This window comes from Stenella coeruleoalba, assembly GCF_951394435.1.
Source record: "Stenella coeruleoalba genome assembly, chromosome: X".
Lineage (NCBI taxonomy): Eukaryota > Metazoa > Chordata > Mammalia > Artiodactyla > Delphinidae > Stenella > Stenella coeruleoalba.
The window spans coordinates 63,621,550-63,646,260 of NC_137152.1; positions in this window are offsets into that span (position 1 = coordinate 63,621,550).

Here is a 24,711-nt window from a genome sequence, read left to right on the forward strand (position 1 = left end):
TCAATCATGTTGATTGACATAAAGCAACTGATAATGTTCTAACATTGATGTCCTATAGCTTCTACACTTCCGTATCTAAGACAAAATATTGAAAATTTGTAAGCTTAAAGATAACTTCAGTGAAATACTCATGTGAGCAGAGCAAAATTAAATTATTCTACATACTAAAGCGGGGCAAGCACATTAAATTTCTTATAATAAAATAAATAGACTTTGAGAAAAGAGGTGGGATCTTTTCTCATTGAGCAATGCTAATCAATTTTTTCCACTAAAGTATACCTAAAGGCAGAGGGGAGTAAATAAATTCTCTGAGAGTTCTGAGGGCTTAACTTGAACCAGACTGCCACTAGCATAAATGTCTCTGAATTCTAGCAGTTTTTTCTTTAAAATTTATGTAAATTTGCATTCTAATCCATATTAATAAAAAATAAACCTTCAAATAGGGAAGATCTGTCATATTTAGACCATTGTCTTAGAGATATCTAGCATAGCACTGCATACACAGGTTTCTTTAGTAAAAAAATACAATTTCCCTCATTTGAGGTACACATTACTTTTGCTTTCAACAGGATTAATAATTCACTTGTCAGGGATGCAATACAAAAGGATCTTATTATGGGTAGGAATTTAGATTGTTTTAGCTTTAAAATATACAGATTCTCAGACTTAATCCAAATCTACTGAATCAATATTTCTACAGACTATTATCTGGACATCTCTATTTTAAACAAGATTCTTCGGTCATTATGATGTATGTCCATGTTTTAGAAACACTGTACTATATAACCTCTAAGCTCCTTTCCAAATCTATATTTTTTTGAATTTTATTTTTTTAATACAACACATTCTTAGTAGTTATATATTTTATACATTTTAGTGTATATATGTCAATCCCAATCTCCCAATAAATCCCACTACAACCAGCCCCAGCTTTCCCCACTTGCTGTCCATACATTTGTTCTCTACATCTGTGTCTCTATTTCTGCCTTGCAAACCGGTTCATCTGTATCATTTTTCTAGATTCCACATATATGTGTTAATACACAATATTTGTTTTTCTCTTTCTGACATTTCACTCTGTATGACAATCTCTAGGTCCATCCACATCTCTACAAATGACCCAATTTTGTTCTTTATTATGGCTAAGTAATATGCCATTGTATGTATATACCACATCTTCTTTATCCATTTATCTGTTGATAGACACTTAGGTTGCTTCCATGACATGGCTATTATAAATAGTACAGCAATGAACATGGGGGTGCGTGTGTCATTTTGAATTATTGTTTTCTCTGGGTATATGCCCAGGAGTGGGATTGCTGGGTCATATGGTAATTCTATTTTTCATTTTTTAAGGAAACTCTATACTGTTCTCCATAGTGGCTCTATCAATTTACATTGCCACCAACAGTGCAACAGCGTTCCCTTTTCTCCACACCCTTTCAAGAACATGTTGTTTGTAGATTTTCTGATGATGCCCATTCTGATCTGTGTGATTTGATACCTCAATGTAGTTTTGATTTACCTTTCTCTAATAATTAGTGATGTTGAGCAGATTTTCATGTGCTTCTTGGGCATCTTTATATCTTCTCTGGAGAAATATCTATTTAGATCTTCTGCCCATTTATTGATTGGATTGTTTGTTTTTTTAATATTGAGCTGCATCAGCTGTTTAAATATTTTGGAGATTAATCCTTTTTCTGTGGATTCGTTTGCAAATATTTTCTCTCATTTGGAGGGTTGTCTTTTCGTCTTGTTTATGTTTTCCTTTGATGTGCAAAAACTTTTAAGTTTCATTAGGTACCATTTGTCCATTTTTGTTTTTATTTCCATTACACTAGTAGGTGGGTCAAAAAAACCTTGCTGTGATTTAAGTCAAAGTGTGTTCTTCCTATGTTTTCCCCTAAGAGTTTTATAGTGTCCAGTCTTATATTTAGGCCTTTAATCCATATTGAGTTTATCTTTTTGTATGGTGTTAGGGAGTATTCTAATTTTATTCTTTTACATGTAGCTGTCCAGTTTTCCCAGAACCACTTATTGAAGACACTGTCTTTTCTACATTGTATATCCTTGTCTCCTTTGTCATAGATTAGTTGACTATAGGTGTGAGGGTTTATCTCTGGGCTTTCTACCCTGTTCCATTGATCTATATTTCTGTTTTTGTGCCAGTACCATATCGTCTTGATCACTGGAGCTTTGTAGTATATTCTGAAGTCAGGGAGTCTGATTCCTAGAGCTGTGTTCTTTTCCCTCAAAATTGCTTTGGCTATTCGGAGGTCTTTTTGGTCTCCATAAAAATTTTAAGGTTTTTGGTACTAGTTCTATAAAAAGAGCCATTGGTAATTTGATAGGGATTGCATTGAATCTGTAGATTGCTTTGGGTAATATAGTCATTTTCACAATATTGATTCTTCCAATCCAAGAACATGGTATATCTCTCCACTTGTTTGTGTCATCTTTGATTTCTTTCATCAGTGTCTTATAGTTTTCTGAGTACAGGCCTTTTACCTCCATAGGTAGGTTTATTGCTAGGTATTTTACTCTTCTTGTTGCAATGGTGAATGGGATTGTTTTCTTAATTTCTCTTTCTGATCTTTCATTGTTAGTGTATAGGAATGCAAGAGATTTCTGTACATTGAATTTGTATCCTGCAACTTTACCAAATTCACTGATTAGCTCTAATAGTTTCCTGGAGGCATTTTTAGGACTCTGTATGTATAGTATCATGTCATCTGCAAACAGTGACAGTTTTACTTCTTCTTTTCCAATTTGTATTCCTTTTATTTCTTTTTCTTCTCTGATTGCCATAGCTAGGACTTCCAAAACTATGTTGAATAATAGTGGTGAGAGTGGACATCCTTGTCTCGTTCCTGATCTTAGAGGAAATGCTTTCAGTTTTTCACCATTGAGAATGATGTCTGCTGTGGGTTTGTCATATATGGCCTTCATTATGTTGAGGTAGGTTCCCTCTATGCACACTTTCTGGAGAGTTTTTTTTTTTTTATCATAAATGGGTGTTGAATTTTGTCAAAAGCTTTTTTGCATCTATTGAGTTGATCATATAGCCTTTATTTTTCAATTTGTTAGTATGGTGTATCACACTGATTGATTTGCATATATTGAAGAATCCTGGCGTCCCTGGGATAAATCCCACTTGATCATGGTGTATAAACATTTTAATGTGTTGTTGAATTCTGTTTGCTAGTATTTTATTGAGGATACTTGCATGTATATTCATCAGTGATATTGGTCTGTCATTTTCTGTTTTCGTAGTATCTTTGTCTGGTTTTGCTATCAGGGTGATGGTGGCCTGATAGAATGAGTTTGGGAGTGTTCCTTCCTCTGCAATTTTTGGGAAGATTTTGAGAAGGGTGGGTGTTAACTCTTCTCCAAATGTGTGATAGAATTCACCTGTAAAGCCATCTGGTCCTGGACTTTTGTTTGTTGGAAGATTCTTAATCACAGTTTCAATTTTATTACTTGTGATTGGTTTGTTCATATTGTCTGTTTCTTCCTGGTTCAGTCTTGGAAGATTATACCTTTCTAAGAATTTGTCCATTTCTTCCAGGTTGTCCATTTTATTGGCATAGAGTTGCTTGTAGTAGTCTCTTAGGATGCTTTGTATTTTTGCGGTGTCTGTTGTGACTTCTCCTTTTTTATTTCTAATTTTATTGATTTGGATCCACTCCCTCTTTTTCTTGATGAGTGTGGTTAATGGTTTACCAATTTTGTTTATCTTCTCAAAGAACCAGCTTTTAGTTTTATTGATCTTTGCTATTGTTTTTTTGTTTCTATTTCATTTATTTCTGCTCTGATCTTTATGATTTCTTTCCTTCTGCTAACTTTACATCTTGTTTGTTCTTCTTTCTCTAGTTCCTTTAGGTGTAAGGTTAGATTGTTTACCTGAGATGTTTCTTGTTTCTTGAGGTAGGCTTGTATAGGTATAAACTTCCCTCTTAAAACTGCTTTTGCTGCATCCCATATGTTTTGGATCATCGTGTTTTCATTGTCGTTTGCCTCTCGGTATATTTTGATTTCCTCTTTGACTGATTTCTTCAGTGATCTCTTGGTTATTTAGTAACGTATTGTTTAAGCTCAATGTGTTTGCATTTTTTACATTTTTCCCTTGTAATTCATTTCTAATCTTATAGTGTTGTGGTCAGAAATGATGCTTGATATGAATTCAATTTTCTTAAAATTACTGAGGCTTGATTTGTGACCTAAGATGTGATCTATCCTGGAGAATGTTCTGTGAGCACTTGAGAAGAAAGTGTAATCTGCTGTTTTTGGATGGAATGTCCTATAAATATCAATTAAATCTATCTGGTCTATTGTGTCATTTAAAGCTTCTGTTTCCTTATTTATTTTCATGTTGGATGATCTGTCCATTGGTGTAAGTGAGGTGTTAAAGTCCCCCACTATCATTGTGTCACTGTCGATTTCCTCTTTTATAGCTGTTAGTAGTTGCCTTATGTATTGAGGTGCTCCTATGTTGGGTGCCTATATATTTATAGTTGTTATATCTTCTTCTTGGATTGGTCCCTTGATCATTAGGTAGTGTCCTTCCTTGTCTCTTGTAACATTCTTTATTTTAAAGTCTATTTTATCTGATATGAGTATAGCTACCCCAGCTTTCTTTTGATTTCCATTTGCATGGAATATCATTTTCCATCCCCTCAATTTCAGTCAGTATGTGTCCCTAGGTCTGAAGTGGGTCTCTTGTAGACAGCATATATACAGGTCTTGCATTTGTATGCATTTAGCAAACCTGTGTCTTTTGCTTGGAGCATTTAATCCATTCACGTTTAAGGTAATTATCAATATGTATGTTCCTATGACCATTTTCTTAATTGTTTTGTGTTTGTTTTTGTAGGTCCTTTTCTTCTCTTATGTTTCCCACTTAGAGATGTTCCTTTAGCATTTGTTGTAGAGCTCATTTGGTGGTGCTGAATTCTCTTAGCTTTTGCTTGTCTGTAAAACTTTTGATTTCTCCATCGAACCTGAATGAGATCCTTGCCAGGTAGAGTAATCTTGGTTGCAGGTTCTTCTCTTTCATCACTTTAAGTATATCATGTCACTCCCTTCTGGCTTGTAGAGTTTCTGCTGAGAAATTTGCTGTTAACCTTATAGGCGTTCCCATGTATGCTATTTTTCGTTTTTCCCTTGCTGCTTTCAATAATTTTTCTTTGTCTTTAATTTTTGCCAATTTGATTACTATGTGTCTCAGCATGTTTCTCCTTGGGTTTATCCTGTATGAGACTCCCTGTACTTCCTGGACTTGGGTGGCTATTTCCTTTCCCATGTTAGGGAAGTTTTCAACTATAATCTCTTCAAATATTTTCTCTATCCTTTCTCTCACTCTTCTCCTTTGAGGACCCTTTTAATGCGAATGTTGTTGCATTTAATGTTGTCCCAGAGGTCTCTTAGGATGTCTTCATTTCTTTTCAATGGTTTTTCTTTATTCTGTTCTTCAGTGAGTTCCACCATTCTGTCTTCCAGGTCACGTATCCATTCTTCTGCCTCAGTTATTCTGCTATTGATTCCTTCTAGTGTAGTTTTCATTTCAGTTATTGTGTTGTTCATGTCTGTTTGTGTGTTCTTTAATTCTTCTGTGTCTTTGTTAAACATTTTTATCATCTTCTCGATCTTTGCCTCCATTCTTTTTCCAAGGTCCTGGATCATCTTCACTATCATTATTCTGAATTATTTTTCTGGATGGTTGCCTGTCTCTATTTCATTTAGTTGTTTTTCTAGGATTTTATCTGGTTCCTTCATCTGGTACATATCCCTTTGCCTTTTCATTTTGTCTATCTTTTTGTGAATGTGGTTTTTGTTCCACAGGCTGCAGGTTGTAGTTCTTCTTCCTTCTACTGTCTGCCCTCTGGTGGATGTGGGTATCTGAGAGACTTGATGGGAGGGACTTGTGGTGGGTAGAGCTGACTGTTGCTCTGGTGGGCAGAGCTCAGTAAAACTTTAATCCACTTGACTATTGATGCATGGTGCTGGGTTTCCTCCCTGTTGGTTGTTTGTCCTGAGGCAACCCAGCACTGGAGCCTACCTGGGTTGGGGTTAATGATAGATTCTGGGAGGGCTCACGCCAAGGAGTACTTCCCACAACTTGTGCTGCCAGAGTCCTTGTCTGCACGGTGAGCCACAGCGCACCCCCCCAACCTCTGCAGGAGACCCTCCAACGCTAGCAGGTAGGTCTGGTTCAGTCTCCCCTGGGGTCACTGCTCCTTCCCCTGGGTCCTGATTCCCACACTGCTTTGTGTGTGCCCTCCAAGAGTGGAGTCTCTGTTTCCCCCAGTCCTGTTGAAGTCCTGCAATCAATTCCCACTAGACTTCAATGTCTGATTCTCTAGGAATTCCTCCTCCCATTGCCAGACCCCCAGGTTGGGAAGGCTGACGTGCATCTCAGAACCTGCACTCCAGTGGGTGGACTTCTGTGGTATAAGTGTTCTCCAGACTGTGAGTCACCCATGCAGCAGTTATGGGGTTTGATTTTCCTGTGATTGCGCCCCTCCTACCATCTCACTGTGGCTTCTCCTTTGTCTTTGGATGTGGGGTATCTTTTTTGGTGAGTTCCAGTGTCTTCCTGTCGATGATTGTCCAGCAGCTAGTTGTGATTCTGGTGTTCTTGCAAGAGGGATTGAGAGCATGTCCTTCTACTCTGCCATCTTGGTTCCTCCCTCCCTTTTCTCATTTTGATATCAAGATAATGTTGGCTTTGTAGAATGAGTTTGGAAGTCTTACCTCCTCTTCAATAATTTGGAAGATTTTGAAGAGGGTTGTGGGTTTTTTTTTAATTTAGTTTAATTAATTTAATTTTTTATACAGCTGGTTTTTATTAGTTATCTATTTTATGCATATTAGTGTATGTATGTCAATCCCCGAAGAGGGTTGTGTTAATTCTCCTTTAAATATTTGGTAGAATTCTCCAGGGAAGCCATCTGGTTCTGGAGTTCTCTGCTTTGGGACTTTTTTTTATTACAGATTCAATTTCTTTACTTGTTGTACTGTTCAGATTTTCTATTTCCTCTTGATTCAGTCTTGGTAGATGTCTATTTCGAGAAATGTGTTCATTTCTTCAAAGTTATGTACTTTGCCGTATAATTATTCATAGTAGTCTCTTGTGATTCTATGTATTCCTGTCATATCATTCCTGTTGAAATGTCTCCTCTTTCTTTTATAATTTTATTTTTTGAAATTTCTCTCTTTGTTTCTCATAGTCTAGCTAAAGATTTTCCAATTTTGTTTATCTTTTTGAAGAACTATCTCTTAGTTTCATTAATTCTTTCTATTATTTTTCCGGTCTATATTTCATTTATCTCTGCTCTGATCTTTATTATTTCCTTCCTTTTGTGAATTCAGCTTAATTTGTTCTTTTTCTAATTCCTTGAGGAGTAAACTTATGTCGTTTATTTGAAATCTTTCTAATTTACTAATATATCCATTTACTGCTATAAACTTTTCTCTCAGGACTGCTTTTGTTCTATCCCACAAGATTTGATACATTCTATTTTCATTTTTATTTGTTTCTATATAACTTTTTATTTCCCTTTTGATTTCTTCTGTTACCCAATTTTTGTTCACAAAGGTATTGCTTAATTTCCTTTTTTTTAGGTCCTCTCACTTTCTCTTGTTGATTTCTAGTTTCATACCATTGTGGTCAGAAAAGATAGTAAGTATGATTAAATCTTCTTGAATTTGTTAAGATTTGTTTTGTGGCCTGTCATATGATCTATGCTTGAGAATTATCCCTGTGCCCTTGAGAAGAATATGTATTCTGCTGCTGTTGGATGGAATGTCTGTACATGCATAACTAGCTTCATTGTGCTTCACTTTATCATGATTTGCAGATATGGAAGTTTTTACAAATTGAAAGTTTGTGGCAACCCTGTGTTGAGCAAGTCTCTTGGCACCATTTTTCCAATAACATTTGCTTACTTTGTGTCTTTGTGTCATATTTTGATAATTTTCCCCATATTTCAAACCCTTCACCATCAAAAATGCTATGACTTGCTAAAGGCTCAGATGATGGTTAGCATATTTGATCAATTAAAGTATTTTTTAATTAAGGTATGCACATTATTTTTTTAGACATAATTCTATTGCATACTTAATAATTGCAGTATTGTATAAACATAACTTCTATATGCACTGAGAAACAAAAAATTTGTGTGACTTGCATTATTATGATATTTGCTTTATTGTGGAGATATCTGGAGCCAAACCCACAATATCTCTGAGGTATGGCTGTATCTCTGTTAAGTCCATTTGTTCCAAAGTATGTTTCAATGTCAATGTTACAAGTATGTTGATGTACCCTACTATTATTGCAATTTTGTCTATTTCTCACTTAAGATCTGTTAGTATTTGCTTAAAATATTTCGGTGCTGGTGGGTCGAGAGTATATATATAGCTGTTATATTTTCTTGTTGTAGTGACACTTTTATTATTATATAATGACCTTCTTTGTCTCTTGTTAACTTTTTCTGGCTTGACATCTATTTTGTCTGATATAAGTATGACTATGCTCACCTTCTTTTTGTTTCTGTTTTCTTGAAATGTCACGTTTTACTTTTAGCCTATATGTGTTTTTAGAGCTGAAATGAGTCTCCTGTAGGCAACATATGGTTGTTGTTGTTGTTGTTTTAATCTTTTTAGCCACTCAATGCTTTTGGATTGGTGAGTTTAATCCATTTACATTTAAGGTCAGTATTTATGTGTAAAGATTTACTACTGTCATTTTATCATTTACCTTCTGGTTATTCTGTCTCTCCATTGCTTCTTTTTCCTCTGTTTCTGTCCATTTTTGTAAATTTGTGGTTTCTCACGGTGATTTGCTCCATTCCCCCCCTTTTTGTTTAATGTTTCTGTCCAAGATTTTTGCTTTGTGGTTACCATACAGTTTACAGAAAACAACTCATAGATAAAATAGTCACTTTTGCTGATAGCAGTTTGTCTTTATTTACCTATAAACTTTTCATCCTATTCCTCTTCCCATTTTATTTTTATTTTTGATGTCACAAATTATCTTTTCATGATGTGATTTTATTACCAAGCTGTAGTAGCTATAGCTATTTTTAATGCTCCTTTCCTTGAACATTTATGCTATTATTAAATGTTAAACATATTATTCTGAAAAAGAGTTACTATTTTCTAATTCTGTCTATTTATCACCTCAGTCAGAGTTTTGTGTCCTTTTTATTGTTTCAATTTGAAGAGTTTATTTCAGCATTTCTTATAAGATAGTTCTAGTGTTGATGAACTCTATCAGTTTTTGTTTGTCTGGGAAAGGCTTTATTTATCATTCATATCTGAAAGAAAACTTTTCTGGATAGAGTATCCCTGGCTGGCAATTTTTATCTTTCACTATTTGAATATGACATTCTCCTCTTTGCTTGGCTGCAGAGTTTCTGCTGAAGAGTCTGATGATAGACTAATAAGCGTTCCTCTGTAGATTAGTATTTTTCCCCTGGCTGCCTTTAAGTTCTTTTTTTATCATTGGATTTTGTCAGTTTTATATGATGTGTCTTTGAGAAGGTCTTTTACATTGGGATAAGATGTTCTATTAGCTTTTTGGACTGTATATCCATTTCCTTCCCCAGGGTGTGGACGTTCTCAGCTATTAATTTCTTAAATAAGTTCTCTGGTCCCTTGTCCCTCTTTATCTATTAATATTATGTTGGTTCTTCTGAAGAAGTCTGAGAGTTCTCTTAGGGTTTATTCACTTTTTAAAAAAAAATAATTCTCTCTCCTCTTCCACCTGAATCATTTCTAAATTCCTAAACTTGAAATTGTTTATTCTACATTCTATAAGATCTGCTATATTTCTAACATTTTCTAATGTATTCTTAACTTCATTTATTGAGTTCTTGAGCTCTAGAATTTCTCTTTGGATTTTTTTTTTTTAGAATTTCAATCTTTTTGGTAACGTACATTTTCTGTTCATTAATTTTATATCTGACATCATTGTGTTGCATTTCTGAGTATTCTTTTAGCTCATTGAATTTCTTCATTACAGGCTTGTTGAGCCTTTATCAGACTGACTGCAATATCCCATGTCTTTTGATTGGTTTGTGGAAATTTTAAATTTTATTTTTGTGATACTATATTACTGTGATTTTTTTATAATGGTAATGAAATGTGTCTCTGCTGCTGCGTTTAAAGTGGTGAACACATTTCTTACTTAGTTAAGGCTTTGTTTATGTGGATTCTAACAATTTAACATGTTGGTAATTAGGAGCCTTCCTTTTGTTTTCCAGAAAGTAACAGTATAGCACAAGTTTTGGTTTTTGTACCAGAGCTGACTGGCCACTAATTTTGGGTGTTATGTACGTTAACAAAAAAGCTGGCAAAGAAACAAAGCAAAACAGAAAAGGGTGGTGGCATAATGGGAGGAGGTATGTGCTTAACATTTGGGGTATTAGGGGTGCCCATGGCCCAGTAGGGGGATCCTTGACTGGGGGGTGTACCAGAGATCTGTGGGTGGATCTCTTACCTAAGTCCTGAGGCAGACAGCAAAAAACACATTCCTTTCACTTTCCTTGTCTATCTTATTGCCCTTCCTTTTCTTCTCCACAGTAAGTGCAGTCTCTTCTTAAAGGGAGCAAAGAATCCTTCCCACTACAGTACACATGGTTGGACAGACCCCTAACTCCACCTTCACATTTTACTTCCTGTGCCAGAAAGGTTATGCTGGCCCAGTGCCACTTCAGATTTTGCCAACACTCCCCTGGTTCTGCAGCCTCCTCCAAGGTCCATTCCACCCACTTTCAGATAGACAGATTGATGGGTCTCTCAGGTGTACTGTTGTGCTGTGCAGAGGCACTTTTGTTTGGTTATGTATGTCCAACTAGTTGTAATTAAATGGGAGAAAATAAATAAATGAATCACATCATCATGACGATGATGTCACTCCCTCTTATTAATTTATTTTTGAATGTTGAAGTAGCCCTGAATAACTGGAATAAATCACACTTGGTTGTAGTGTGTAATTCTTTATATACACTTTAAAATTAATTTGATCTTACTTTGAGGCGAATTTTTTCATCTGTGGTCATGAGAGATATTGGTATGTATTATCTTTTCTTGAAAAGTTTTTGTCTAATTTTGGTATTAGAAAAATGCTGCCCTCAGAGAATGATTTCAGAAATGTTCCCTCTGCTTCTATATCCTTGAACAGATTGTAGAAAATTAATATAATTTATTCTTTAAATGATTAGTAGAATTTTCGACTGAACACATCTAGGATTGGAGTTTTCTGTTTTGGAATGTTATTATTTACTCAATTTATTTTATAGATACAGGATTATTCAGATTATCTTTTTCTTCTTGTAAGAATTTTGGCAGATCAAGTTTTTTAAGGAATTTATTCAGTTTGCCTCGGCTATCAAAACTGTGGGCATAGAGTTGTTCAAAATATTTCTTTATTCTTTTAAAGTCCATGAGATTTGTAATAATGTCCCCTCTTTTATCTCTGATATTAGTAATTTGTTTTCTCTATTTTATTCTTAGTTATCCTGGGTAGAAGTTTATCAATTTTATTGATCTCTTAAAAGAACCAGATTTTGGTATTTTTAATTTTCTCTATTGATTTCCTGTTTTCAGTTTAGGTGATTTCTGCTTTCATTTTTATTTTATTTTATTTTGTCCAGCTTTATTGAGATATAATTGACATAAAAAGTTGTGTAAGTTTAAGGAGTACAATGTGATGATTTGATACACATATGTGTTGTGAAAATGTTTACCACAATAAGATTAGTTAATACATCCATCATCTTACATTATTAGAATTTTTGTGTGTTTAGAGCATGTAAAATCTACTCTCAGCAACTTTCAAGTATACAATACAATACTGCCAACTAAAGTTGCCATGCTGAATATTAGATTCCCAGAACTTATTTATAACTGGAAATTTGTATCCTTTTACAATACCTTTTATTTTCTTATGATTACTTTGGAATTAAGTACCTTTACTTTTTCTTGTTTTTGAAGTGGAAGCTTAGATTATTGTTTTTAGACCTTTCTTCTTTTCTAATATATGAATTCAAAGCTATAAATTTTCCTCTAAGCAATGCTATGTCAGCATATTACAAATTTTGATAATTTGTATTTTTCTAAGTTCAAAATATGTTTTTAATTTATCTTAAGATTTCTTCTGTATCCAAATTTAGAAATGTGTTTTGGTTATTGAAATATAGTTGATTTTCAATATTATAATAGATTCAGATGTGTAGCATAGTGATTCAGTATTTTTATAGATTATGCTCCATTAAAAGTTATTACAAGATAAAATCTATATTTCCCTCTGCTATACAATATATATTTGTTGCTTATCTATTTTATACATAGTAGTTTGTACCTCTTAATCCCATATCCCTATCTTGCCCCTTCCCCCTCCACTCTCCATACTGGTCTCCACTAGTATGTTTTCTATATTTATGAGACTTTTTCTGCTTTGTTTTATACATTCTTTTTATTTTTAGATTGCAAATATGAGTGATAACATACAACATTTGTCTTTGTCTGACTTATTTCACTCAGCATAATACCTTCTAGGTCCAAATATCATTGCAAATGGCAGAATTTCATTCTTTTTTATGGCTGAGTAATATTTCATTGTAAATATATACCACAATTTCTTTATCAATTCATTTGTTGATGAACACTTGGGTTGCTTCCATATTATGGCCATTTTAATAATGCAGCCATGAACATTGGTATGCATGTAACTTTTTGAATTAGTGTTTTTGTTTTCTTCAGGTATATACCCATCAGTAGAATTGCTAAATCATATGGTACTCTATTTTTAGGTTTTCTTTTTTTTTTTACAAACCTTCATACTGTTTTCTGTAGTGGCTGCACCAATGTACATCCTCAACAGAGAACACACCAATGTACATTCCTAACAACAATGTACAAGAGTTCACTTTTCTCCACATATTCACCAACATTTGTTACTTGTAGAATTTTCTGATGATAGCCATCAGACAGGTATGAGGTGATATTGTGGTTTTGATTTTCATTTCTCTGATGATTAGCAATGTTGAGCATCTTTCATGTGCCTGTTAGCCAAAAGCATGTCTTCTTTGGAAAAATGTCTACTCGGGTTTTCTGCCCATTTTTAAATCAAGTTGTTTTTTGATATTGAACTATAGGAGCTGGTGACACATTTTGGATATTAACCTCTTATCAGTTATATAATTTGCAGTTAATTTTTCCCCATTTTGTAGTTTGTATTTTCATTTTTTCTATGGTTTACTTTGCTGTGGAAATTATTTTAAGTTTAATTACATCCCAATTTTTTAAAAATTTTATTTCTTTTGCCTTAGGGAAAAAAACAAAAGTATATTGCTATGACTTATGTCAAAGAGTGTTCTGCCTATGTTCTCTTCTAGGAGTTTTAAACTTTCAGGACTTACATTTAGGTCTTTAAGACATTTTGAGTTTATTTTTGTATACACTGTGAAGAAATCTTGTAATCTCATTCTTCTACATGTAGCTATCAAGTTTTCCCAGCACCAGTTATTAAAGATATTGTCTTTTCTTCATTCTATATTCTTGCTACTTTGTTTTAGATTAATGGACCATAGGTTGGTGGGTTTATTTCCTACTTCTCAATTCTGTTCCATTGCTCTGTTCTTGTCTGTTTTTATGCCAGTACTGTGCTGTTTTGTTTACTGTAGCTTTGTAGTATAGTATGAAGTCAGGGAGAATGATAACTCCAGCCGTGTTCTTTTTCTCAAGATTGCTTTGGCAATTTGTGGTCTTTGGGGTTTCATATAACTTTTAGGAATAATTGTTCTAGTTCTGTGAAAAATATCATGCATATTTTGATACAGATTACATTAAATCTGTAGATTGCTTTGGTATGGACATTTTAATACATTTAAATAATATTAATTCTTCCAATGATAGAACATGGGACATCTTTCCTTTTCTGTGTATCAACTTTAATTTCCTTCATGTTTTATAGTTTTCAGAGTATAGGTCTTTCAGCTCCTTGGTGAAGTTTATTCCTAGGTATATTATTGTTTTTATGCAATAATAAATGGGAATATTTTCTTGCTTTAATTTTCTGATACTTCATTATTAGAGTATAGAAAAGTAACAGATTTCTGTATGTTAATCTTGTATTCTGCAAATTTACTGAATTCATTTATTAGTTCTAATAGCTTTTGGGTAGAGACTTTTGGGTTTTCTACATATAGTATCATGTCATTTGCAAATTAGTATAGTTTCACTTTTTCGCTTCCAATTTGGATACTCTCAATATTTATTTCTCTTTTTCTTGTCTAATTGCTATGGCTATGGCTTCTAATATTGTGTGAAATAAAAATGGTGAGACTAGGCATCCTTGTCCTGTCCCTGATTTTAGAGGAAAAGCTTTCAGCATTTTACCAATAAGTATGATGCTAGCTGTGGGTTTATAATAAATGGCCATCATTATGTTGAGATATTTTCCCTCTATACCAACTTTGATGAGGGATTTCATCATGAGTAGATGTTGAATTTTCTCAAATGCTTTTTCTGCATATCCTGAGATGATCATGTGATTTTCTCTTTCATTTGTTAATGTGTTGTATCATGTTGATTGATTTGTGAATGTTGAACCATCCTTGTATCCCTGGAAAAAATCCCATTAGATCATGATGTATGATTCTTGTTATACTCTGTAGGATTCAGTTTTTGTTTTTGTTTTTGTTTTTTTTTTGCGATATGCAGGCCTCTCACTGTTGTGGTCTCTCCTGCTGCAGAGCACAGGCTCCAGATGCACAGGCTCAGCAGCCATGGCTCATGGGCCTAGCCACTCCGCGGTATGTGGGATCTTCCTGGACCAGGGCATGAACCTGTGTCCCCTGCATTGGCAGGCAGACTCTCAACCACTGCGCCACCAGGGAAGCCCTGTAGGATTCCGTTTGATGAAATTTTGTTAAGGATTTTTGTATCTATATTTATCAGAGTTATTGACCTGTAATTTCCTTTTTTTTTTTTTTTTGGTAATGTCTTTGTCTGATTTTGATATCAGGGTAATGGTGGCCTCCTAGAATGAATTTGGAAGTGTTAGTCCCCTTAAATGTTTTAGAATACTTTGGGAAGGATAAGTGCTAGCTGTTCTTTATATGCTTGGTAGAATTCCACTTTGAAGTCGTCAATTTCTGGTTTGTTTGCTGGGAGATTATTTATTATTCAGTTTTCACTACTAACTACCTGCCTGTTCAAATTGTTTGTTTCCATTTTTTAATTGAAGAACAGTTGATTTACAATATTGTGTTAGCTTCAGGTGTTCATCAAAGTGATTTGGTTATATATATATATGTGTGTGTGTATGTGTGTGTGCATGTATACTATATATATACTATTTAAAAATTATTTTCCATTATAGTTTAGTAAAAGATATTGAATATAGTTCCCTGTGCTATACAGTAAATCCTTTTTGTTTATCTATTTTATATATGGTACTGTGCATCTGTTAATTCCATATTCATAATTTATCCTCCCCCCCCCACTTCCCCTTTGGTAGCTATAAGTTTTTCTATGTCTGTGAGTCTGCTTCTGTTTTGTAAAAAAGTACATTTGTACTATTTTTTGTATTCCACATATAAGTGATATCATATAATATTTGTCTTTTCACTTAATATGATAATGTCTAGGTCCATTGAGACTGCTACAAATAATATTCATACATAATTTTTTATGGCTGAGTGATATTTCATACCACATCTTCTTTATCCATTCATCAGTTGATGGACATTTAGGTTGGTTCCATGTCTTGGTTATTGTAAATAGTGCCTTTATGAACACTGGGGTACATGTGTTTTTCAAATTAGAGCTTTTATCCTTTTCAGATACATGGCCAGGAGTGGGATTGCTGGATCATAAGTTAACTCTAATTTTAGTTTTTTTAAGGAACCTCCAGACTGATTTCCATAGTGGCTGCATCAATTTACATTCCTTCCAACAATGTAGGAGTGTTCCCTTTTCTCCACACCCTCTCCAGCATTTGTTATTTGTAGACTTTTTGATGACGGCCATTCTGACCAGAGTGAGGTGATACCTCACTGTAGTTTTTATTTGCATTTCTCTAATAATTAGCGATATTGAGCATATTTTCTTGTGCCTATCAGCCATCAGTACATCCTCACTGGCGAAATGTGTATTTGGAACTTTAGCCCATTATTTGATATTTTTTTAAATTGAATTTTATGAGCTGTTTGTATATTTTGGAAATTAAGCCCTTGTCGGTTCCATCATTTACAAATATTTTCTCCCAGTCTACAGGTTGCCTTTCGTTTTGTTTATAGTTTCCTTTGCTGTGCAAAAGCTTATAAATTTGATTAGGTCCCATTTGTTTATTTTTGCTTTTATTTCTATTGTCTTGGGAGGCTAACCTAAGAAAACATTGCTATGGTTTATGTCAGATAATGTTTTGCCTGTGTTCTTTTCTAGGAGTTCTATGGTGTCCTGTGTTTTGTATTTAAGTCTTTAAGCCATTTTGATTTTATTTTTGTGTATGGTGTGAGGGAGTGTTCTAACTTCATTGATTTACATTCAGCTGTCCAACTTTTCCAACACCACTTGCCAATTGACAATGATTAATTGATCTTAGATATGTGGGTTTATTTCTTAGTTATCTATTCTATTCCATTGATCCATATATCAGTTTTTGTGCCAAAACGACATCCTTTTGATTACTGTAGCTTTGTAGTGTTGTCTGAAGTCTGGGAGGGTTATGCCTACAGCTTTTTTTTTTTCCCCCTCAGGATTGCTTTGGTAATTCTGGGTTTTTTGTTGTTCCATATAAATTTTAGAATTGTTTGTTCTAGTTCTGTGAAAAATGTCATGGGTAACTTGATAGGGATTACATTAAATCTGTAGATTTATTTGGATATTATGGCCATTTTAACAAGATTAATTCTTCCAATCCAGGAACATGGAATATCTTTCAATTCCTTTAAATCATCTTCAATTTCCTTTATCAGTGTTTTATAGTTCTCAGAATATAAATCTTTCACCTCCTTGGCTAGTTTTATTCCTAGTTATTTTTTGATGTGATTTTAAATGTTTTTTTTAAACTTTCTGTTATTTCATTGTTAGTGTAAAGAAATGCAACAGATTTCTGTATATTAATCTTGTATCCTGCTACCTTGCTGAATTTATCCATCATTTCTAGTAGTTTTGTGTGAGTCTTAAGGTTTTCTATATAGAGTATCATGTCACCTTCATATAATGATAATTTTACCCCTCCCATTCCTAGTTTGATTTCTTTTATTTATTTTTCTGGTCTGATTGCTGTAGCTAGGACTTCCAATACTAGGTTGAATAGAATTAGTGAGCATGGGCATCCTTGTCTTGTTCCAGAATTTCACCATTTAGTAATATATTATATTGGCTATGGGTTTGTCAAAAATAACTTTTATTATATTGAGATATGTTACTTCTATACCCACTTTGGCAAGTGTTTTTTATCATGAATGAATGTTGAATTTTATCAAATGCTTTTTCTACATCCGTTGAGATGATCATGTGGTTTTTGTCTTTTCTTTTGTTAATTAGTTGTATCATATTGATTGATTTGCCATCCTTTTGACACTGGAATGCATCCAACTTGATTGATCCTTTTTATGTGTTGTTGGATTTGGTTTGCTAATATTTTGTTGAGAGCTGTTACACCTATATTCATCAAAGATATTGGCCTGTAATTTTCTTTTTTGGTAGTATCTATGTCTGCTTTTAGTATCAGGGTGATGGTGGTTTCATAGAATGACTTTGAGAGTGTTCCCTCCTTTTCAGTCTTTTGGAAGATTTTGAGAAGAGTTGTTATAAGTCTTCTTTGTATGTTTGGTAGAATTCCCCAGTGAAGCCATCCAGCCTGGACTTTTGTTTGCAGGGAGGTTTTTAAAATGACAGATTCTTTTTCACTTCTAGTGATCAGTCTATTCAAACTATGTATTTCATCTTGTTTCAGTTTCAGTGGGCTGTATGTTTCTAGAAACATGTCCATTTCTTCTAGGTTGTCCAATTTGTTGACATATAACTCTTTATAGTATTTTCTTATTGTATTTTGTATTTTTGCTATGCTCATTGCTATTTATCCTCTTTCATTTCTTATTTTGTTTATTTTGGTCCTGTCTCTTTTCTTCTTGGTGGACCTGGCCAGAGGTTTGTCAATTTCATTTATCCTTTCAAAAAAACCCACTCTTGGTTTTATCGATTTTTTTCTGTTGCTTTTAAAACTTTCTTTTATTTATTTTCTCTATTATCTTTACTATTTCTACCCTTCTGCTGGTTTTGTTTGTTCTAGTTCTTTTAGGTGGTAGATTAGGTTATTTAATTGAGGTTTTTTCTTGTTTTTTGATGAAGACCTGTATCACAATGAAATTCCTTCTTAGAATTGCTTTTGCTGCATCCCATAGATTTTGTATGGTTGTGTTTTCATTGTCTTTTGTCTCAAGGTATTTAAACTTTCCTCTTTGATTTTATTGTTGACCCATTTGTTATTTAGTAGCATGTTGTTTACTCTCCATGTAATCATTTTTTTCTCTCTCATTTCTCTTTCTAAGACTGGTTTCTAGTTTCATGCCATTGTGGTCAGAAAAAATGCTTGAAATAAGTTCTATCCTCTTAAATTTGTTGAGGCTTGTTTTGTGTCATAGTATGTGGTCATTCCTAGAGAATGTTCCATATGCCCTTGAAAAAAATGTGTATTTTTTGGATGTAATGTCGTGAAAATATCAATTAAGTCCAACTGTTCTATTCTGTCATTTAGAATCTCTGTCACCTTATGGATTTTCTGTCTGGAAGGTCTGTCCATTGATGTCACTGGGGTGTTAATGCCTCCTACTATTATTGTACTCCTCTAAATTTATCTTTTTATGTGTATTAGTATTTGTTTTATGTATTTATGTGCACTTATATTGGGTGGCTATATGTTAGCAGTTGTAATATAATTCTTTTGTATTGAGCCTTTTATTATTATATACTGTCCTTCTTTGTCTTTCTTTATGGCCTTTGTTTTCAATCTATTTTATCTTATGTCAGTATTGCTACCTCCACTTTCTTTTCATTTCTGTTTGCATGAAATATATTTTTCCATCATTTCACTTTCAATCTATATGTGTCCTTCACTCTAAAGTGGGTCTCTTGTGGACAACATACTGTAGACTCTTGTTTTATTATCCAATCTGCCACTGTATGTCTTTTGATTGGAGCATTTAGTCCATTGACATTTAAGGTAATTCTTGATAAATATGTATTTATTGCCATTTTAAACTTTGTATTTCAGTTGATTTTGTATTTCTTCTTCTTTCTTTTTGTTTTTTCTTTTTGTGGCTTGATGTTTTTCTTGTGTATTATGCTTTTGTTCTTTTCTTTTTGGTTTTTGTGAGTCTATTGTAGGTTTTAGATTTGTGGTTGCCCGTGTTTTCAAGTATGTTAATCCATAACTATATCTACTTGCTTTAGACTGGTAGTCATGTAAGCTCAAATACATTCTAAAAGATCTATATTTTCTTACTCTCCTCCCCGACATTTTGTGGGTTTGGGGTCCTACTTTACAACCTCATGTTCATACTATTGCTGTTCATTGTAATTATAATTGCTTTCACAGAATTTTTATTGTATTTTAATCTATGTACTGGCTTGTTTAAGTGATCCTCAATTCTTTTATACCTTTACCTTTCCTATTGTGATTTTCTCTTTCCTATAAATTCTTGCTTCTTTTGTATTTAGAGAAGAACTTTCAATATTTCCTTTAAGATAGGTTTAGTATTGCTGTATTGTTTTAGTTTTGGCTTATCTGAGAAATACTTTGACTTTACTTCTATTCTAAATGATAGTCTTGCTGGGTAGAGTATTCTACTTTGCAGGTTTTTCTCCCTTAGGACTTTGAATATATCATGCTACTCCCTTCTGGCCTGCAACGTTTCTGTAAATAAATCAGCTGACAGCCTTATGGCGGCTCCCTTGTAGCTGACTGTTTTTATCTTGCTGCCTTTAGCAACCTCTGTTTATCTTTAACTTTTGCCATTTTAATGATTATATGTCTTGGAGTAGGTCTGTTTGGATTCATCTTATTTGGAACCTCTGTATTTCCTGTATCTGGATATCTATTTCCTTCTTTAGGTTTGTGAAGTTTTCAGCCTTAATTTCTTCAAATATATTTTCAATCTCCTTTTTTCTTTCTTCTCCTTCTGGGATTCTTATAATGCATAGATTGGTATGCTTTATATTATCCCATAGATCTCATATGTTGCTTTCATTTTCTTTTATTTATCTTTCTGTCTGCTGTTCTGATTGGGTGATTACCATTATTCTATCTTCCATATCTCTCATTTTTTCTTCTGCATTATTTAGTTTGCTATTTATGACCTTTAGCTCAGTGTTCATCTCAGCTATTGAGTTGTTTAATTTTGATTGGCTCCTCTTCATTGTTTCTAGCGCCTTGTTATAGTGATACACATTTCTATCAATAATATTTCTTAATTCCTTCAACATTTTTATTACTTCCTTTTTTTTCTTTTTTTTTTTGTGGTACACGGGCCTCTCACTGCTGCGGCCTCCCCCACTGCGGAGCACAGGCTCTGGACACGCAGGCCCAGTGGCCATGGCCCACGGGCTCAGCCGCTCCTCGGCATGTGGGACCCTCCCGGATCAGGGCATGAACCCGTATCCCCTGCATCGGCAGATGGACTCGCAACCACCGCGCCACCAGGGAAGTCCTATTACTTCCTTTTTAAACTTGGTTTCTTGTAGATTGGAGAGGTCTGTTTCATTGTTTGTTCTTTGAGGGGATTTCTCTTGTTCTTTTATTTAGGAGTAGTTCATCTGCTCTTCTTTATTCTTATATTTCTCTGACTCTATTAATGTAGGAGAAACAGTTACCTACTCTGATTGTGAAGGGTTGTTTTTATGTGGAAGTTTCCCTGTATAGCCCACTTGAGTCTAATATTTTTAGTGCAAGGGCTATTTTTGGTATGATGTTTGCCATATCTTTCCTCTGTGTATGCTGGTCCTTGTCCCCTTGATAGGGGGTGTGTCCTGTTGTGGTGACCAATGCCTGTAGTGGATATTGGGTGAGGATTCCTTGCTCTGTGGTTCTCACACTGTTGTCAGGGGCTGGGTCTGCTTCCCAGTTTTTGGAGTAGAAACCCACAGATCCAAATCTAAGCTGTAGTTTGAGGTAAATGGGACTGGATTGCTCCCTCTCAGAAAACAGCTGCTGCATATTCCCCAGGAGTTGTCTGCCTAGATGTGCAATTCTCTGACATCACCTGCCACCCAGTGAAGTGTGCATCTCCACAAAGATTACTGATGCTGGTACTGTCCTCAGGGATCACCTCCACTTGGGAGCTCCAGTAGTCAGCTCAGAGGTCCCCTAGTTGTACATGTGCACTCACAAAGCCATCAGTGTGAAAACCCACCAGAACACTGTCCCCTGAACCCATATATGAGATGGTCCTCAGGCATGCATGTGTGCTCCCATTCCCCAAATCCGCTGGATCAAGAACCTGCTGGAGCTGCCTCCCATTGTCCACAGTGGGATTTCTGGTAATTGGCTCAGATATCAGCCCTGCCTCCCCATATGCCCTCTTACAGAGTTCCAGAACCTGCAGTGTCCAGAGCCATGCCCCACTGTGATCATGCTGACAATGAGGATGCTATGGCAGACCCACATCCCTACTTTCCTGTGTTGACAATGGCACTTCTATGGAGAACATGCGCTCCATCCTGCATGCAGCCCCTGTTGCAGCTGGGCCCATACACCAGGATCTTTGAGCTGTCTCTTCATGGACAAATGAAGTCCTTTCCCCAAGTTTATATGTTGAAGCCCAAGGTTCTGTACCCAGTTGCTATGCAAACCAGCAGGCGCACATCTAGGGCTGGGAAGTACAGCAACGTTGGGAAGACCATGTGTACTGGTCTCTGTCTATCCTACAGAGCTGCAGACCAGCTTCCATCTCTCCTCTTCAGCCTCTGAACCCCCATATCTGTCCCAGCAGACCTCCCAACCAGTGAAGGAGGTTCCCAAGGTGAGGGAACACTTTTGCTTTCACAGCTCCCTCCCAGGGATGCAGGCCCCATCCTAATTCTTCTTCTTCTCCCTTTTCTGTTTCTCCTACCCAGTTATGTGGGGATCTTTCTTGAAGCTTTGGTTGTATAAGATTGTCTACAGGCTTCCAATTGGTATTCTGTGAGAATTGTTCCCCATGTAGATGTGTTTTTGATGTATTTGTGGGAGGAGGTGAGCTCTACATCCTTCTACTCCACAATCTTGATCTCCTGAAACTTTATTTTGATTAAGTCTTGAAAGTCATATGTTTCTAGAATTTTTTTCATTTCTTCTAGGTTGTCCTATTGTTGGGATATGAGTGTTCATAGTATTCTCTTATGATATTTTTACATCTCTCTGGTATCAGTTGTTATTTTTTCTCTTTCACTTCTTATTTTGTTTATTTGGATGCTCTCCTTTCTTTTCAGTAAGACTGGCTAAAAGGTTACCTTTTATTTTTTTCACAAAAAAAACAGCTCTTGGTTTTGTTCATCTTTCCTATTTTTTAAAAATATCTTATTTATTTTCTGTCAGATCTTTATTACTTCTTTCTTCTGCTAACTTTGGGTTTTGTTTGTTCTACATTTTCTGATTCATTTTGGTGGTGGTTTGTGTTGTTTATTTGAGATTTTTATTACTTCTTTGGGAAGGCCTGTATTGGTATAATCTTCCTTCTTAGAACTGCTTTTGCTGCATCCCATAGTTTTGGAGTATTGTGTTTCCAATTTCATTTGCCTTGAGGTGTTTTCTCATTTGCTGTTTGATTTCTTCATTGACCCATTTTTTTTAATAGCATGCTATTTTGTCTACAATTGTTTATTATTTTCCCTTTTCTTCTGTAATTGAACTCTGTTTTCATACCAATGTGGTTGGGGAAAATGCTTGATATAATTTCTATCTTCTTAAATTTGTTGAGACTTGTTTTATGACCTAGGTTGTTAGCTATCTTTGAGAAGGTTCCGTGTGCATTTGCATAGAATTTGTATTCTGCTGTTATTGGATGTAATGTCCTGTAGACATCTATAATGTCCAACTGGTCTATTGTGTTATTTGAGACAACTGTTGCCTTACTGATTTTCTGTCTGGATGATTTGCCCATCGAAGTTAGTGGGTTGTTAAAGTTCTCTACTATTGTTGTATTGTTTTTATTTTCTCCCTTTTTATCTGTTAACATTTGCTTTATATATTTAGGTGTTCTTCTATTGGGTGCTTATAAGTTAATGAGTGTAATATACTCTTTCAGTATTGTTCCATTTATCATGATAGAATGCCCTTCTATGTCTTTAGTTATAAACTTGTTTTATAGTCCATTTTTCTGATATGAGTATTGCTCCCCTCACTTTCTTGTTGTATCCTTTTTCATGAAATAACTTCTTCCACCCCCTGTCCTCACTTTCTTTTTGTCACTGTGTTTCTTTAGTTCTGAAATGATTCTCTTGTAAGCAATATATAGGTGTTTTTTTTCCTTCAATCAGCCACCTTATGTCTCTTGATTTGAGCATTTTGTCCATTGACATTTAAATAAATTATTGATAGATATGTACTTATTTTCTTTTTATTACTATTTGTCCATTAGTTTTTGTTCCTCTTTTCATTTCTTCTTGTTTTTGTTTCTTCCCTTGTGGGTTGATGATTTTATTCAGTGGTATGCTTTTGTTCCTTTCTCTCTATTTCTTGTGTCTTTCTTGCAGGTTTTTAATTTGTGGTTTCTATATGGTTCATATATGTTGACCTATAACTATATCTATTTATTTAAGCTGGTAGTCATTTAAGGTCAAACACGTTCTAAAAGATCTTACTTTTTTATACCCTGCCTCACATTTTGTGTTTTTGACGTGTTTTTGATATTTTACATTTTGATTTTTTCCCCTTCACTGATTGTAGCTATAGTCACTTTCAGAATTTTTTTGCACTTTAATCTTCATAGTAGCTTAAGTGATATATCCTCACCCTTACTCTATATTTCCCTTTTATAGTGGGACTTTTTCTTTCCTATAGATTCTTACTTCTTGTTATAGTCTTTTCCACTTAGAGAAAAAACCTTTAACGTTTCTTTTAAGGTAAGTTTAGTATAGATGAACTATTAGTTTTTGCTTGTCTGATGTGCTCTTTATCTCTCCTTCAATTCCAAATGATAATCTTGCTGGGTAGACTTCCTTGGTTTCAAGGGTTTCACTTTCAGTACTTTGAATATACCATACCACTCCATTCTTTCCTGCAAAATCTCTGCAGAAAAATAAGTGAATAATCTTATGGGTGTTTCTTTGTACTTGACTCTTTGTTTTTCTCTTGTTGCCTTTAGAATTGTCTCTTTATCTTTAGCACTTGACATTTTAATTATTATATGTCTTGGTATGGGTTTGTTTGGGTTCATCTTGTTTGGGACCCTCTGTGCTTCCTGTACATGGAGATCTGTTTCTTTCTTTAAGTTTGGGAAATTTTCAGCCAAAATTTAATTGAATACATCTTCTACCCCCCTTTCTCCTTCTGTGATCCTTATAACGTGAATGTTGGTACACTTCATGTTATCCCAAAGATCTCTTAAACTGCTCTCATTTTTAAACTTGTTTTTCTTTTTGCTGTTCAGATTGGATGATTTTGATTATTCGATCTTCCAGATTATATATATGTTCTGTAACAGTCAGCTATTCATT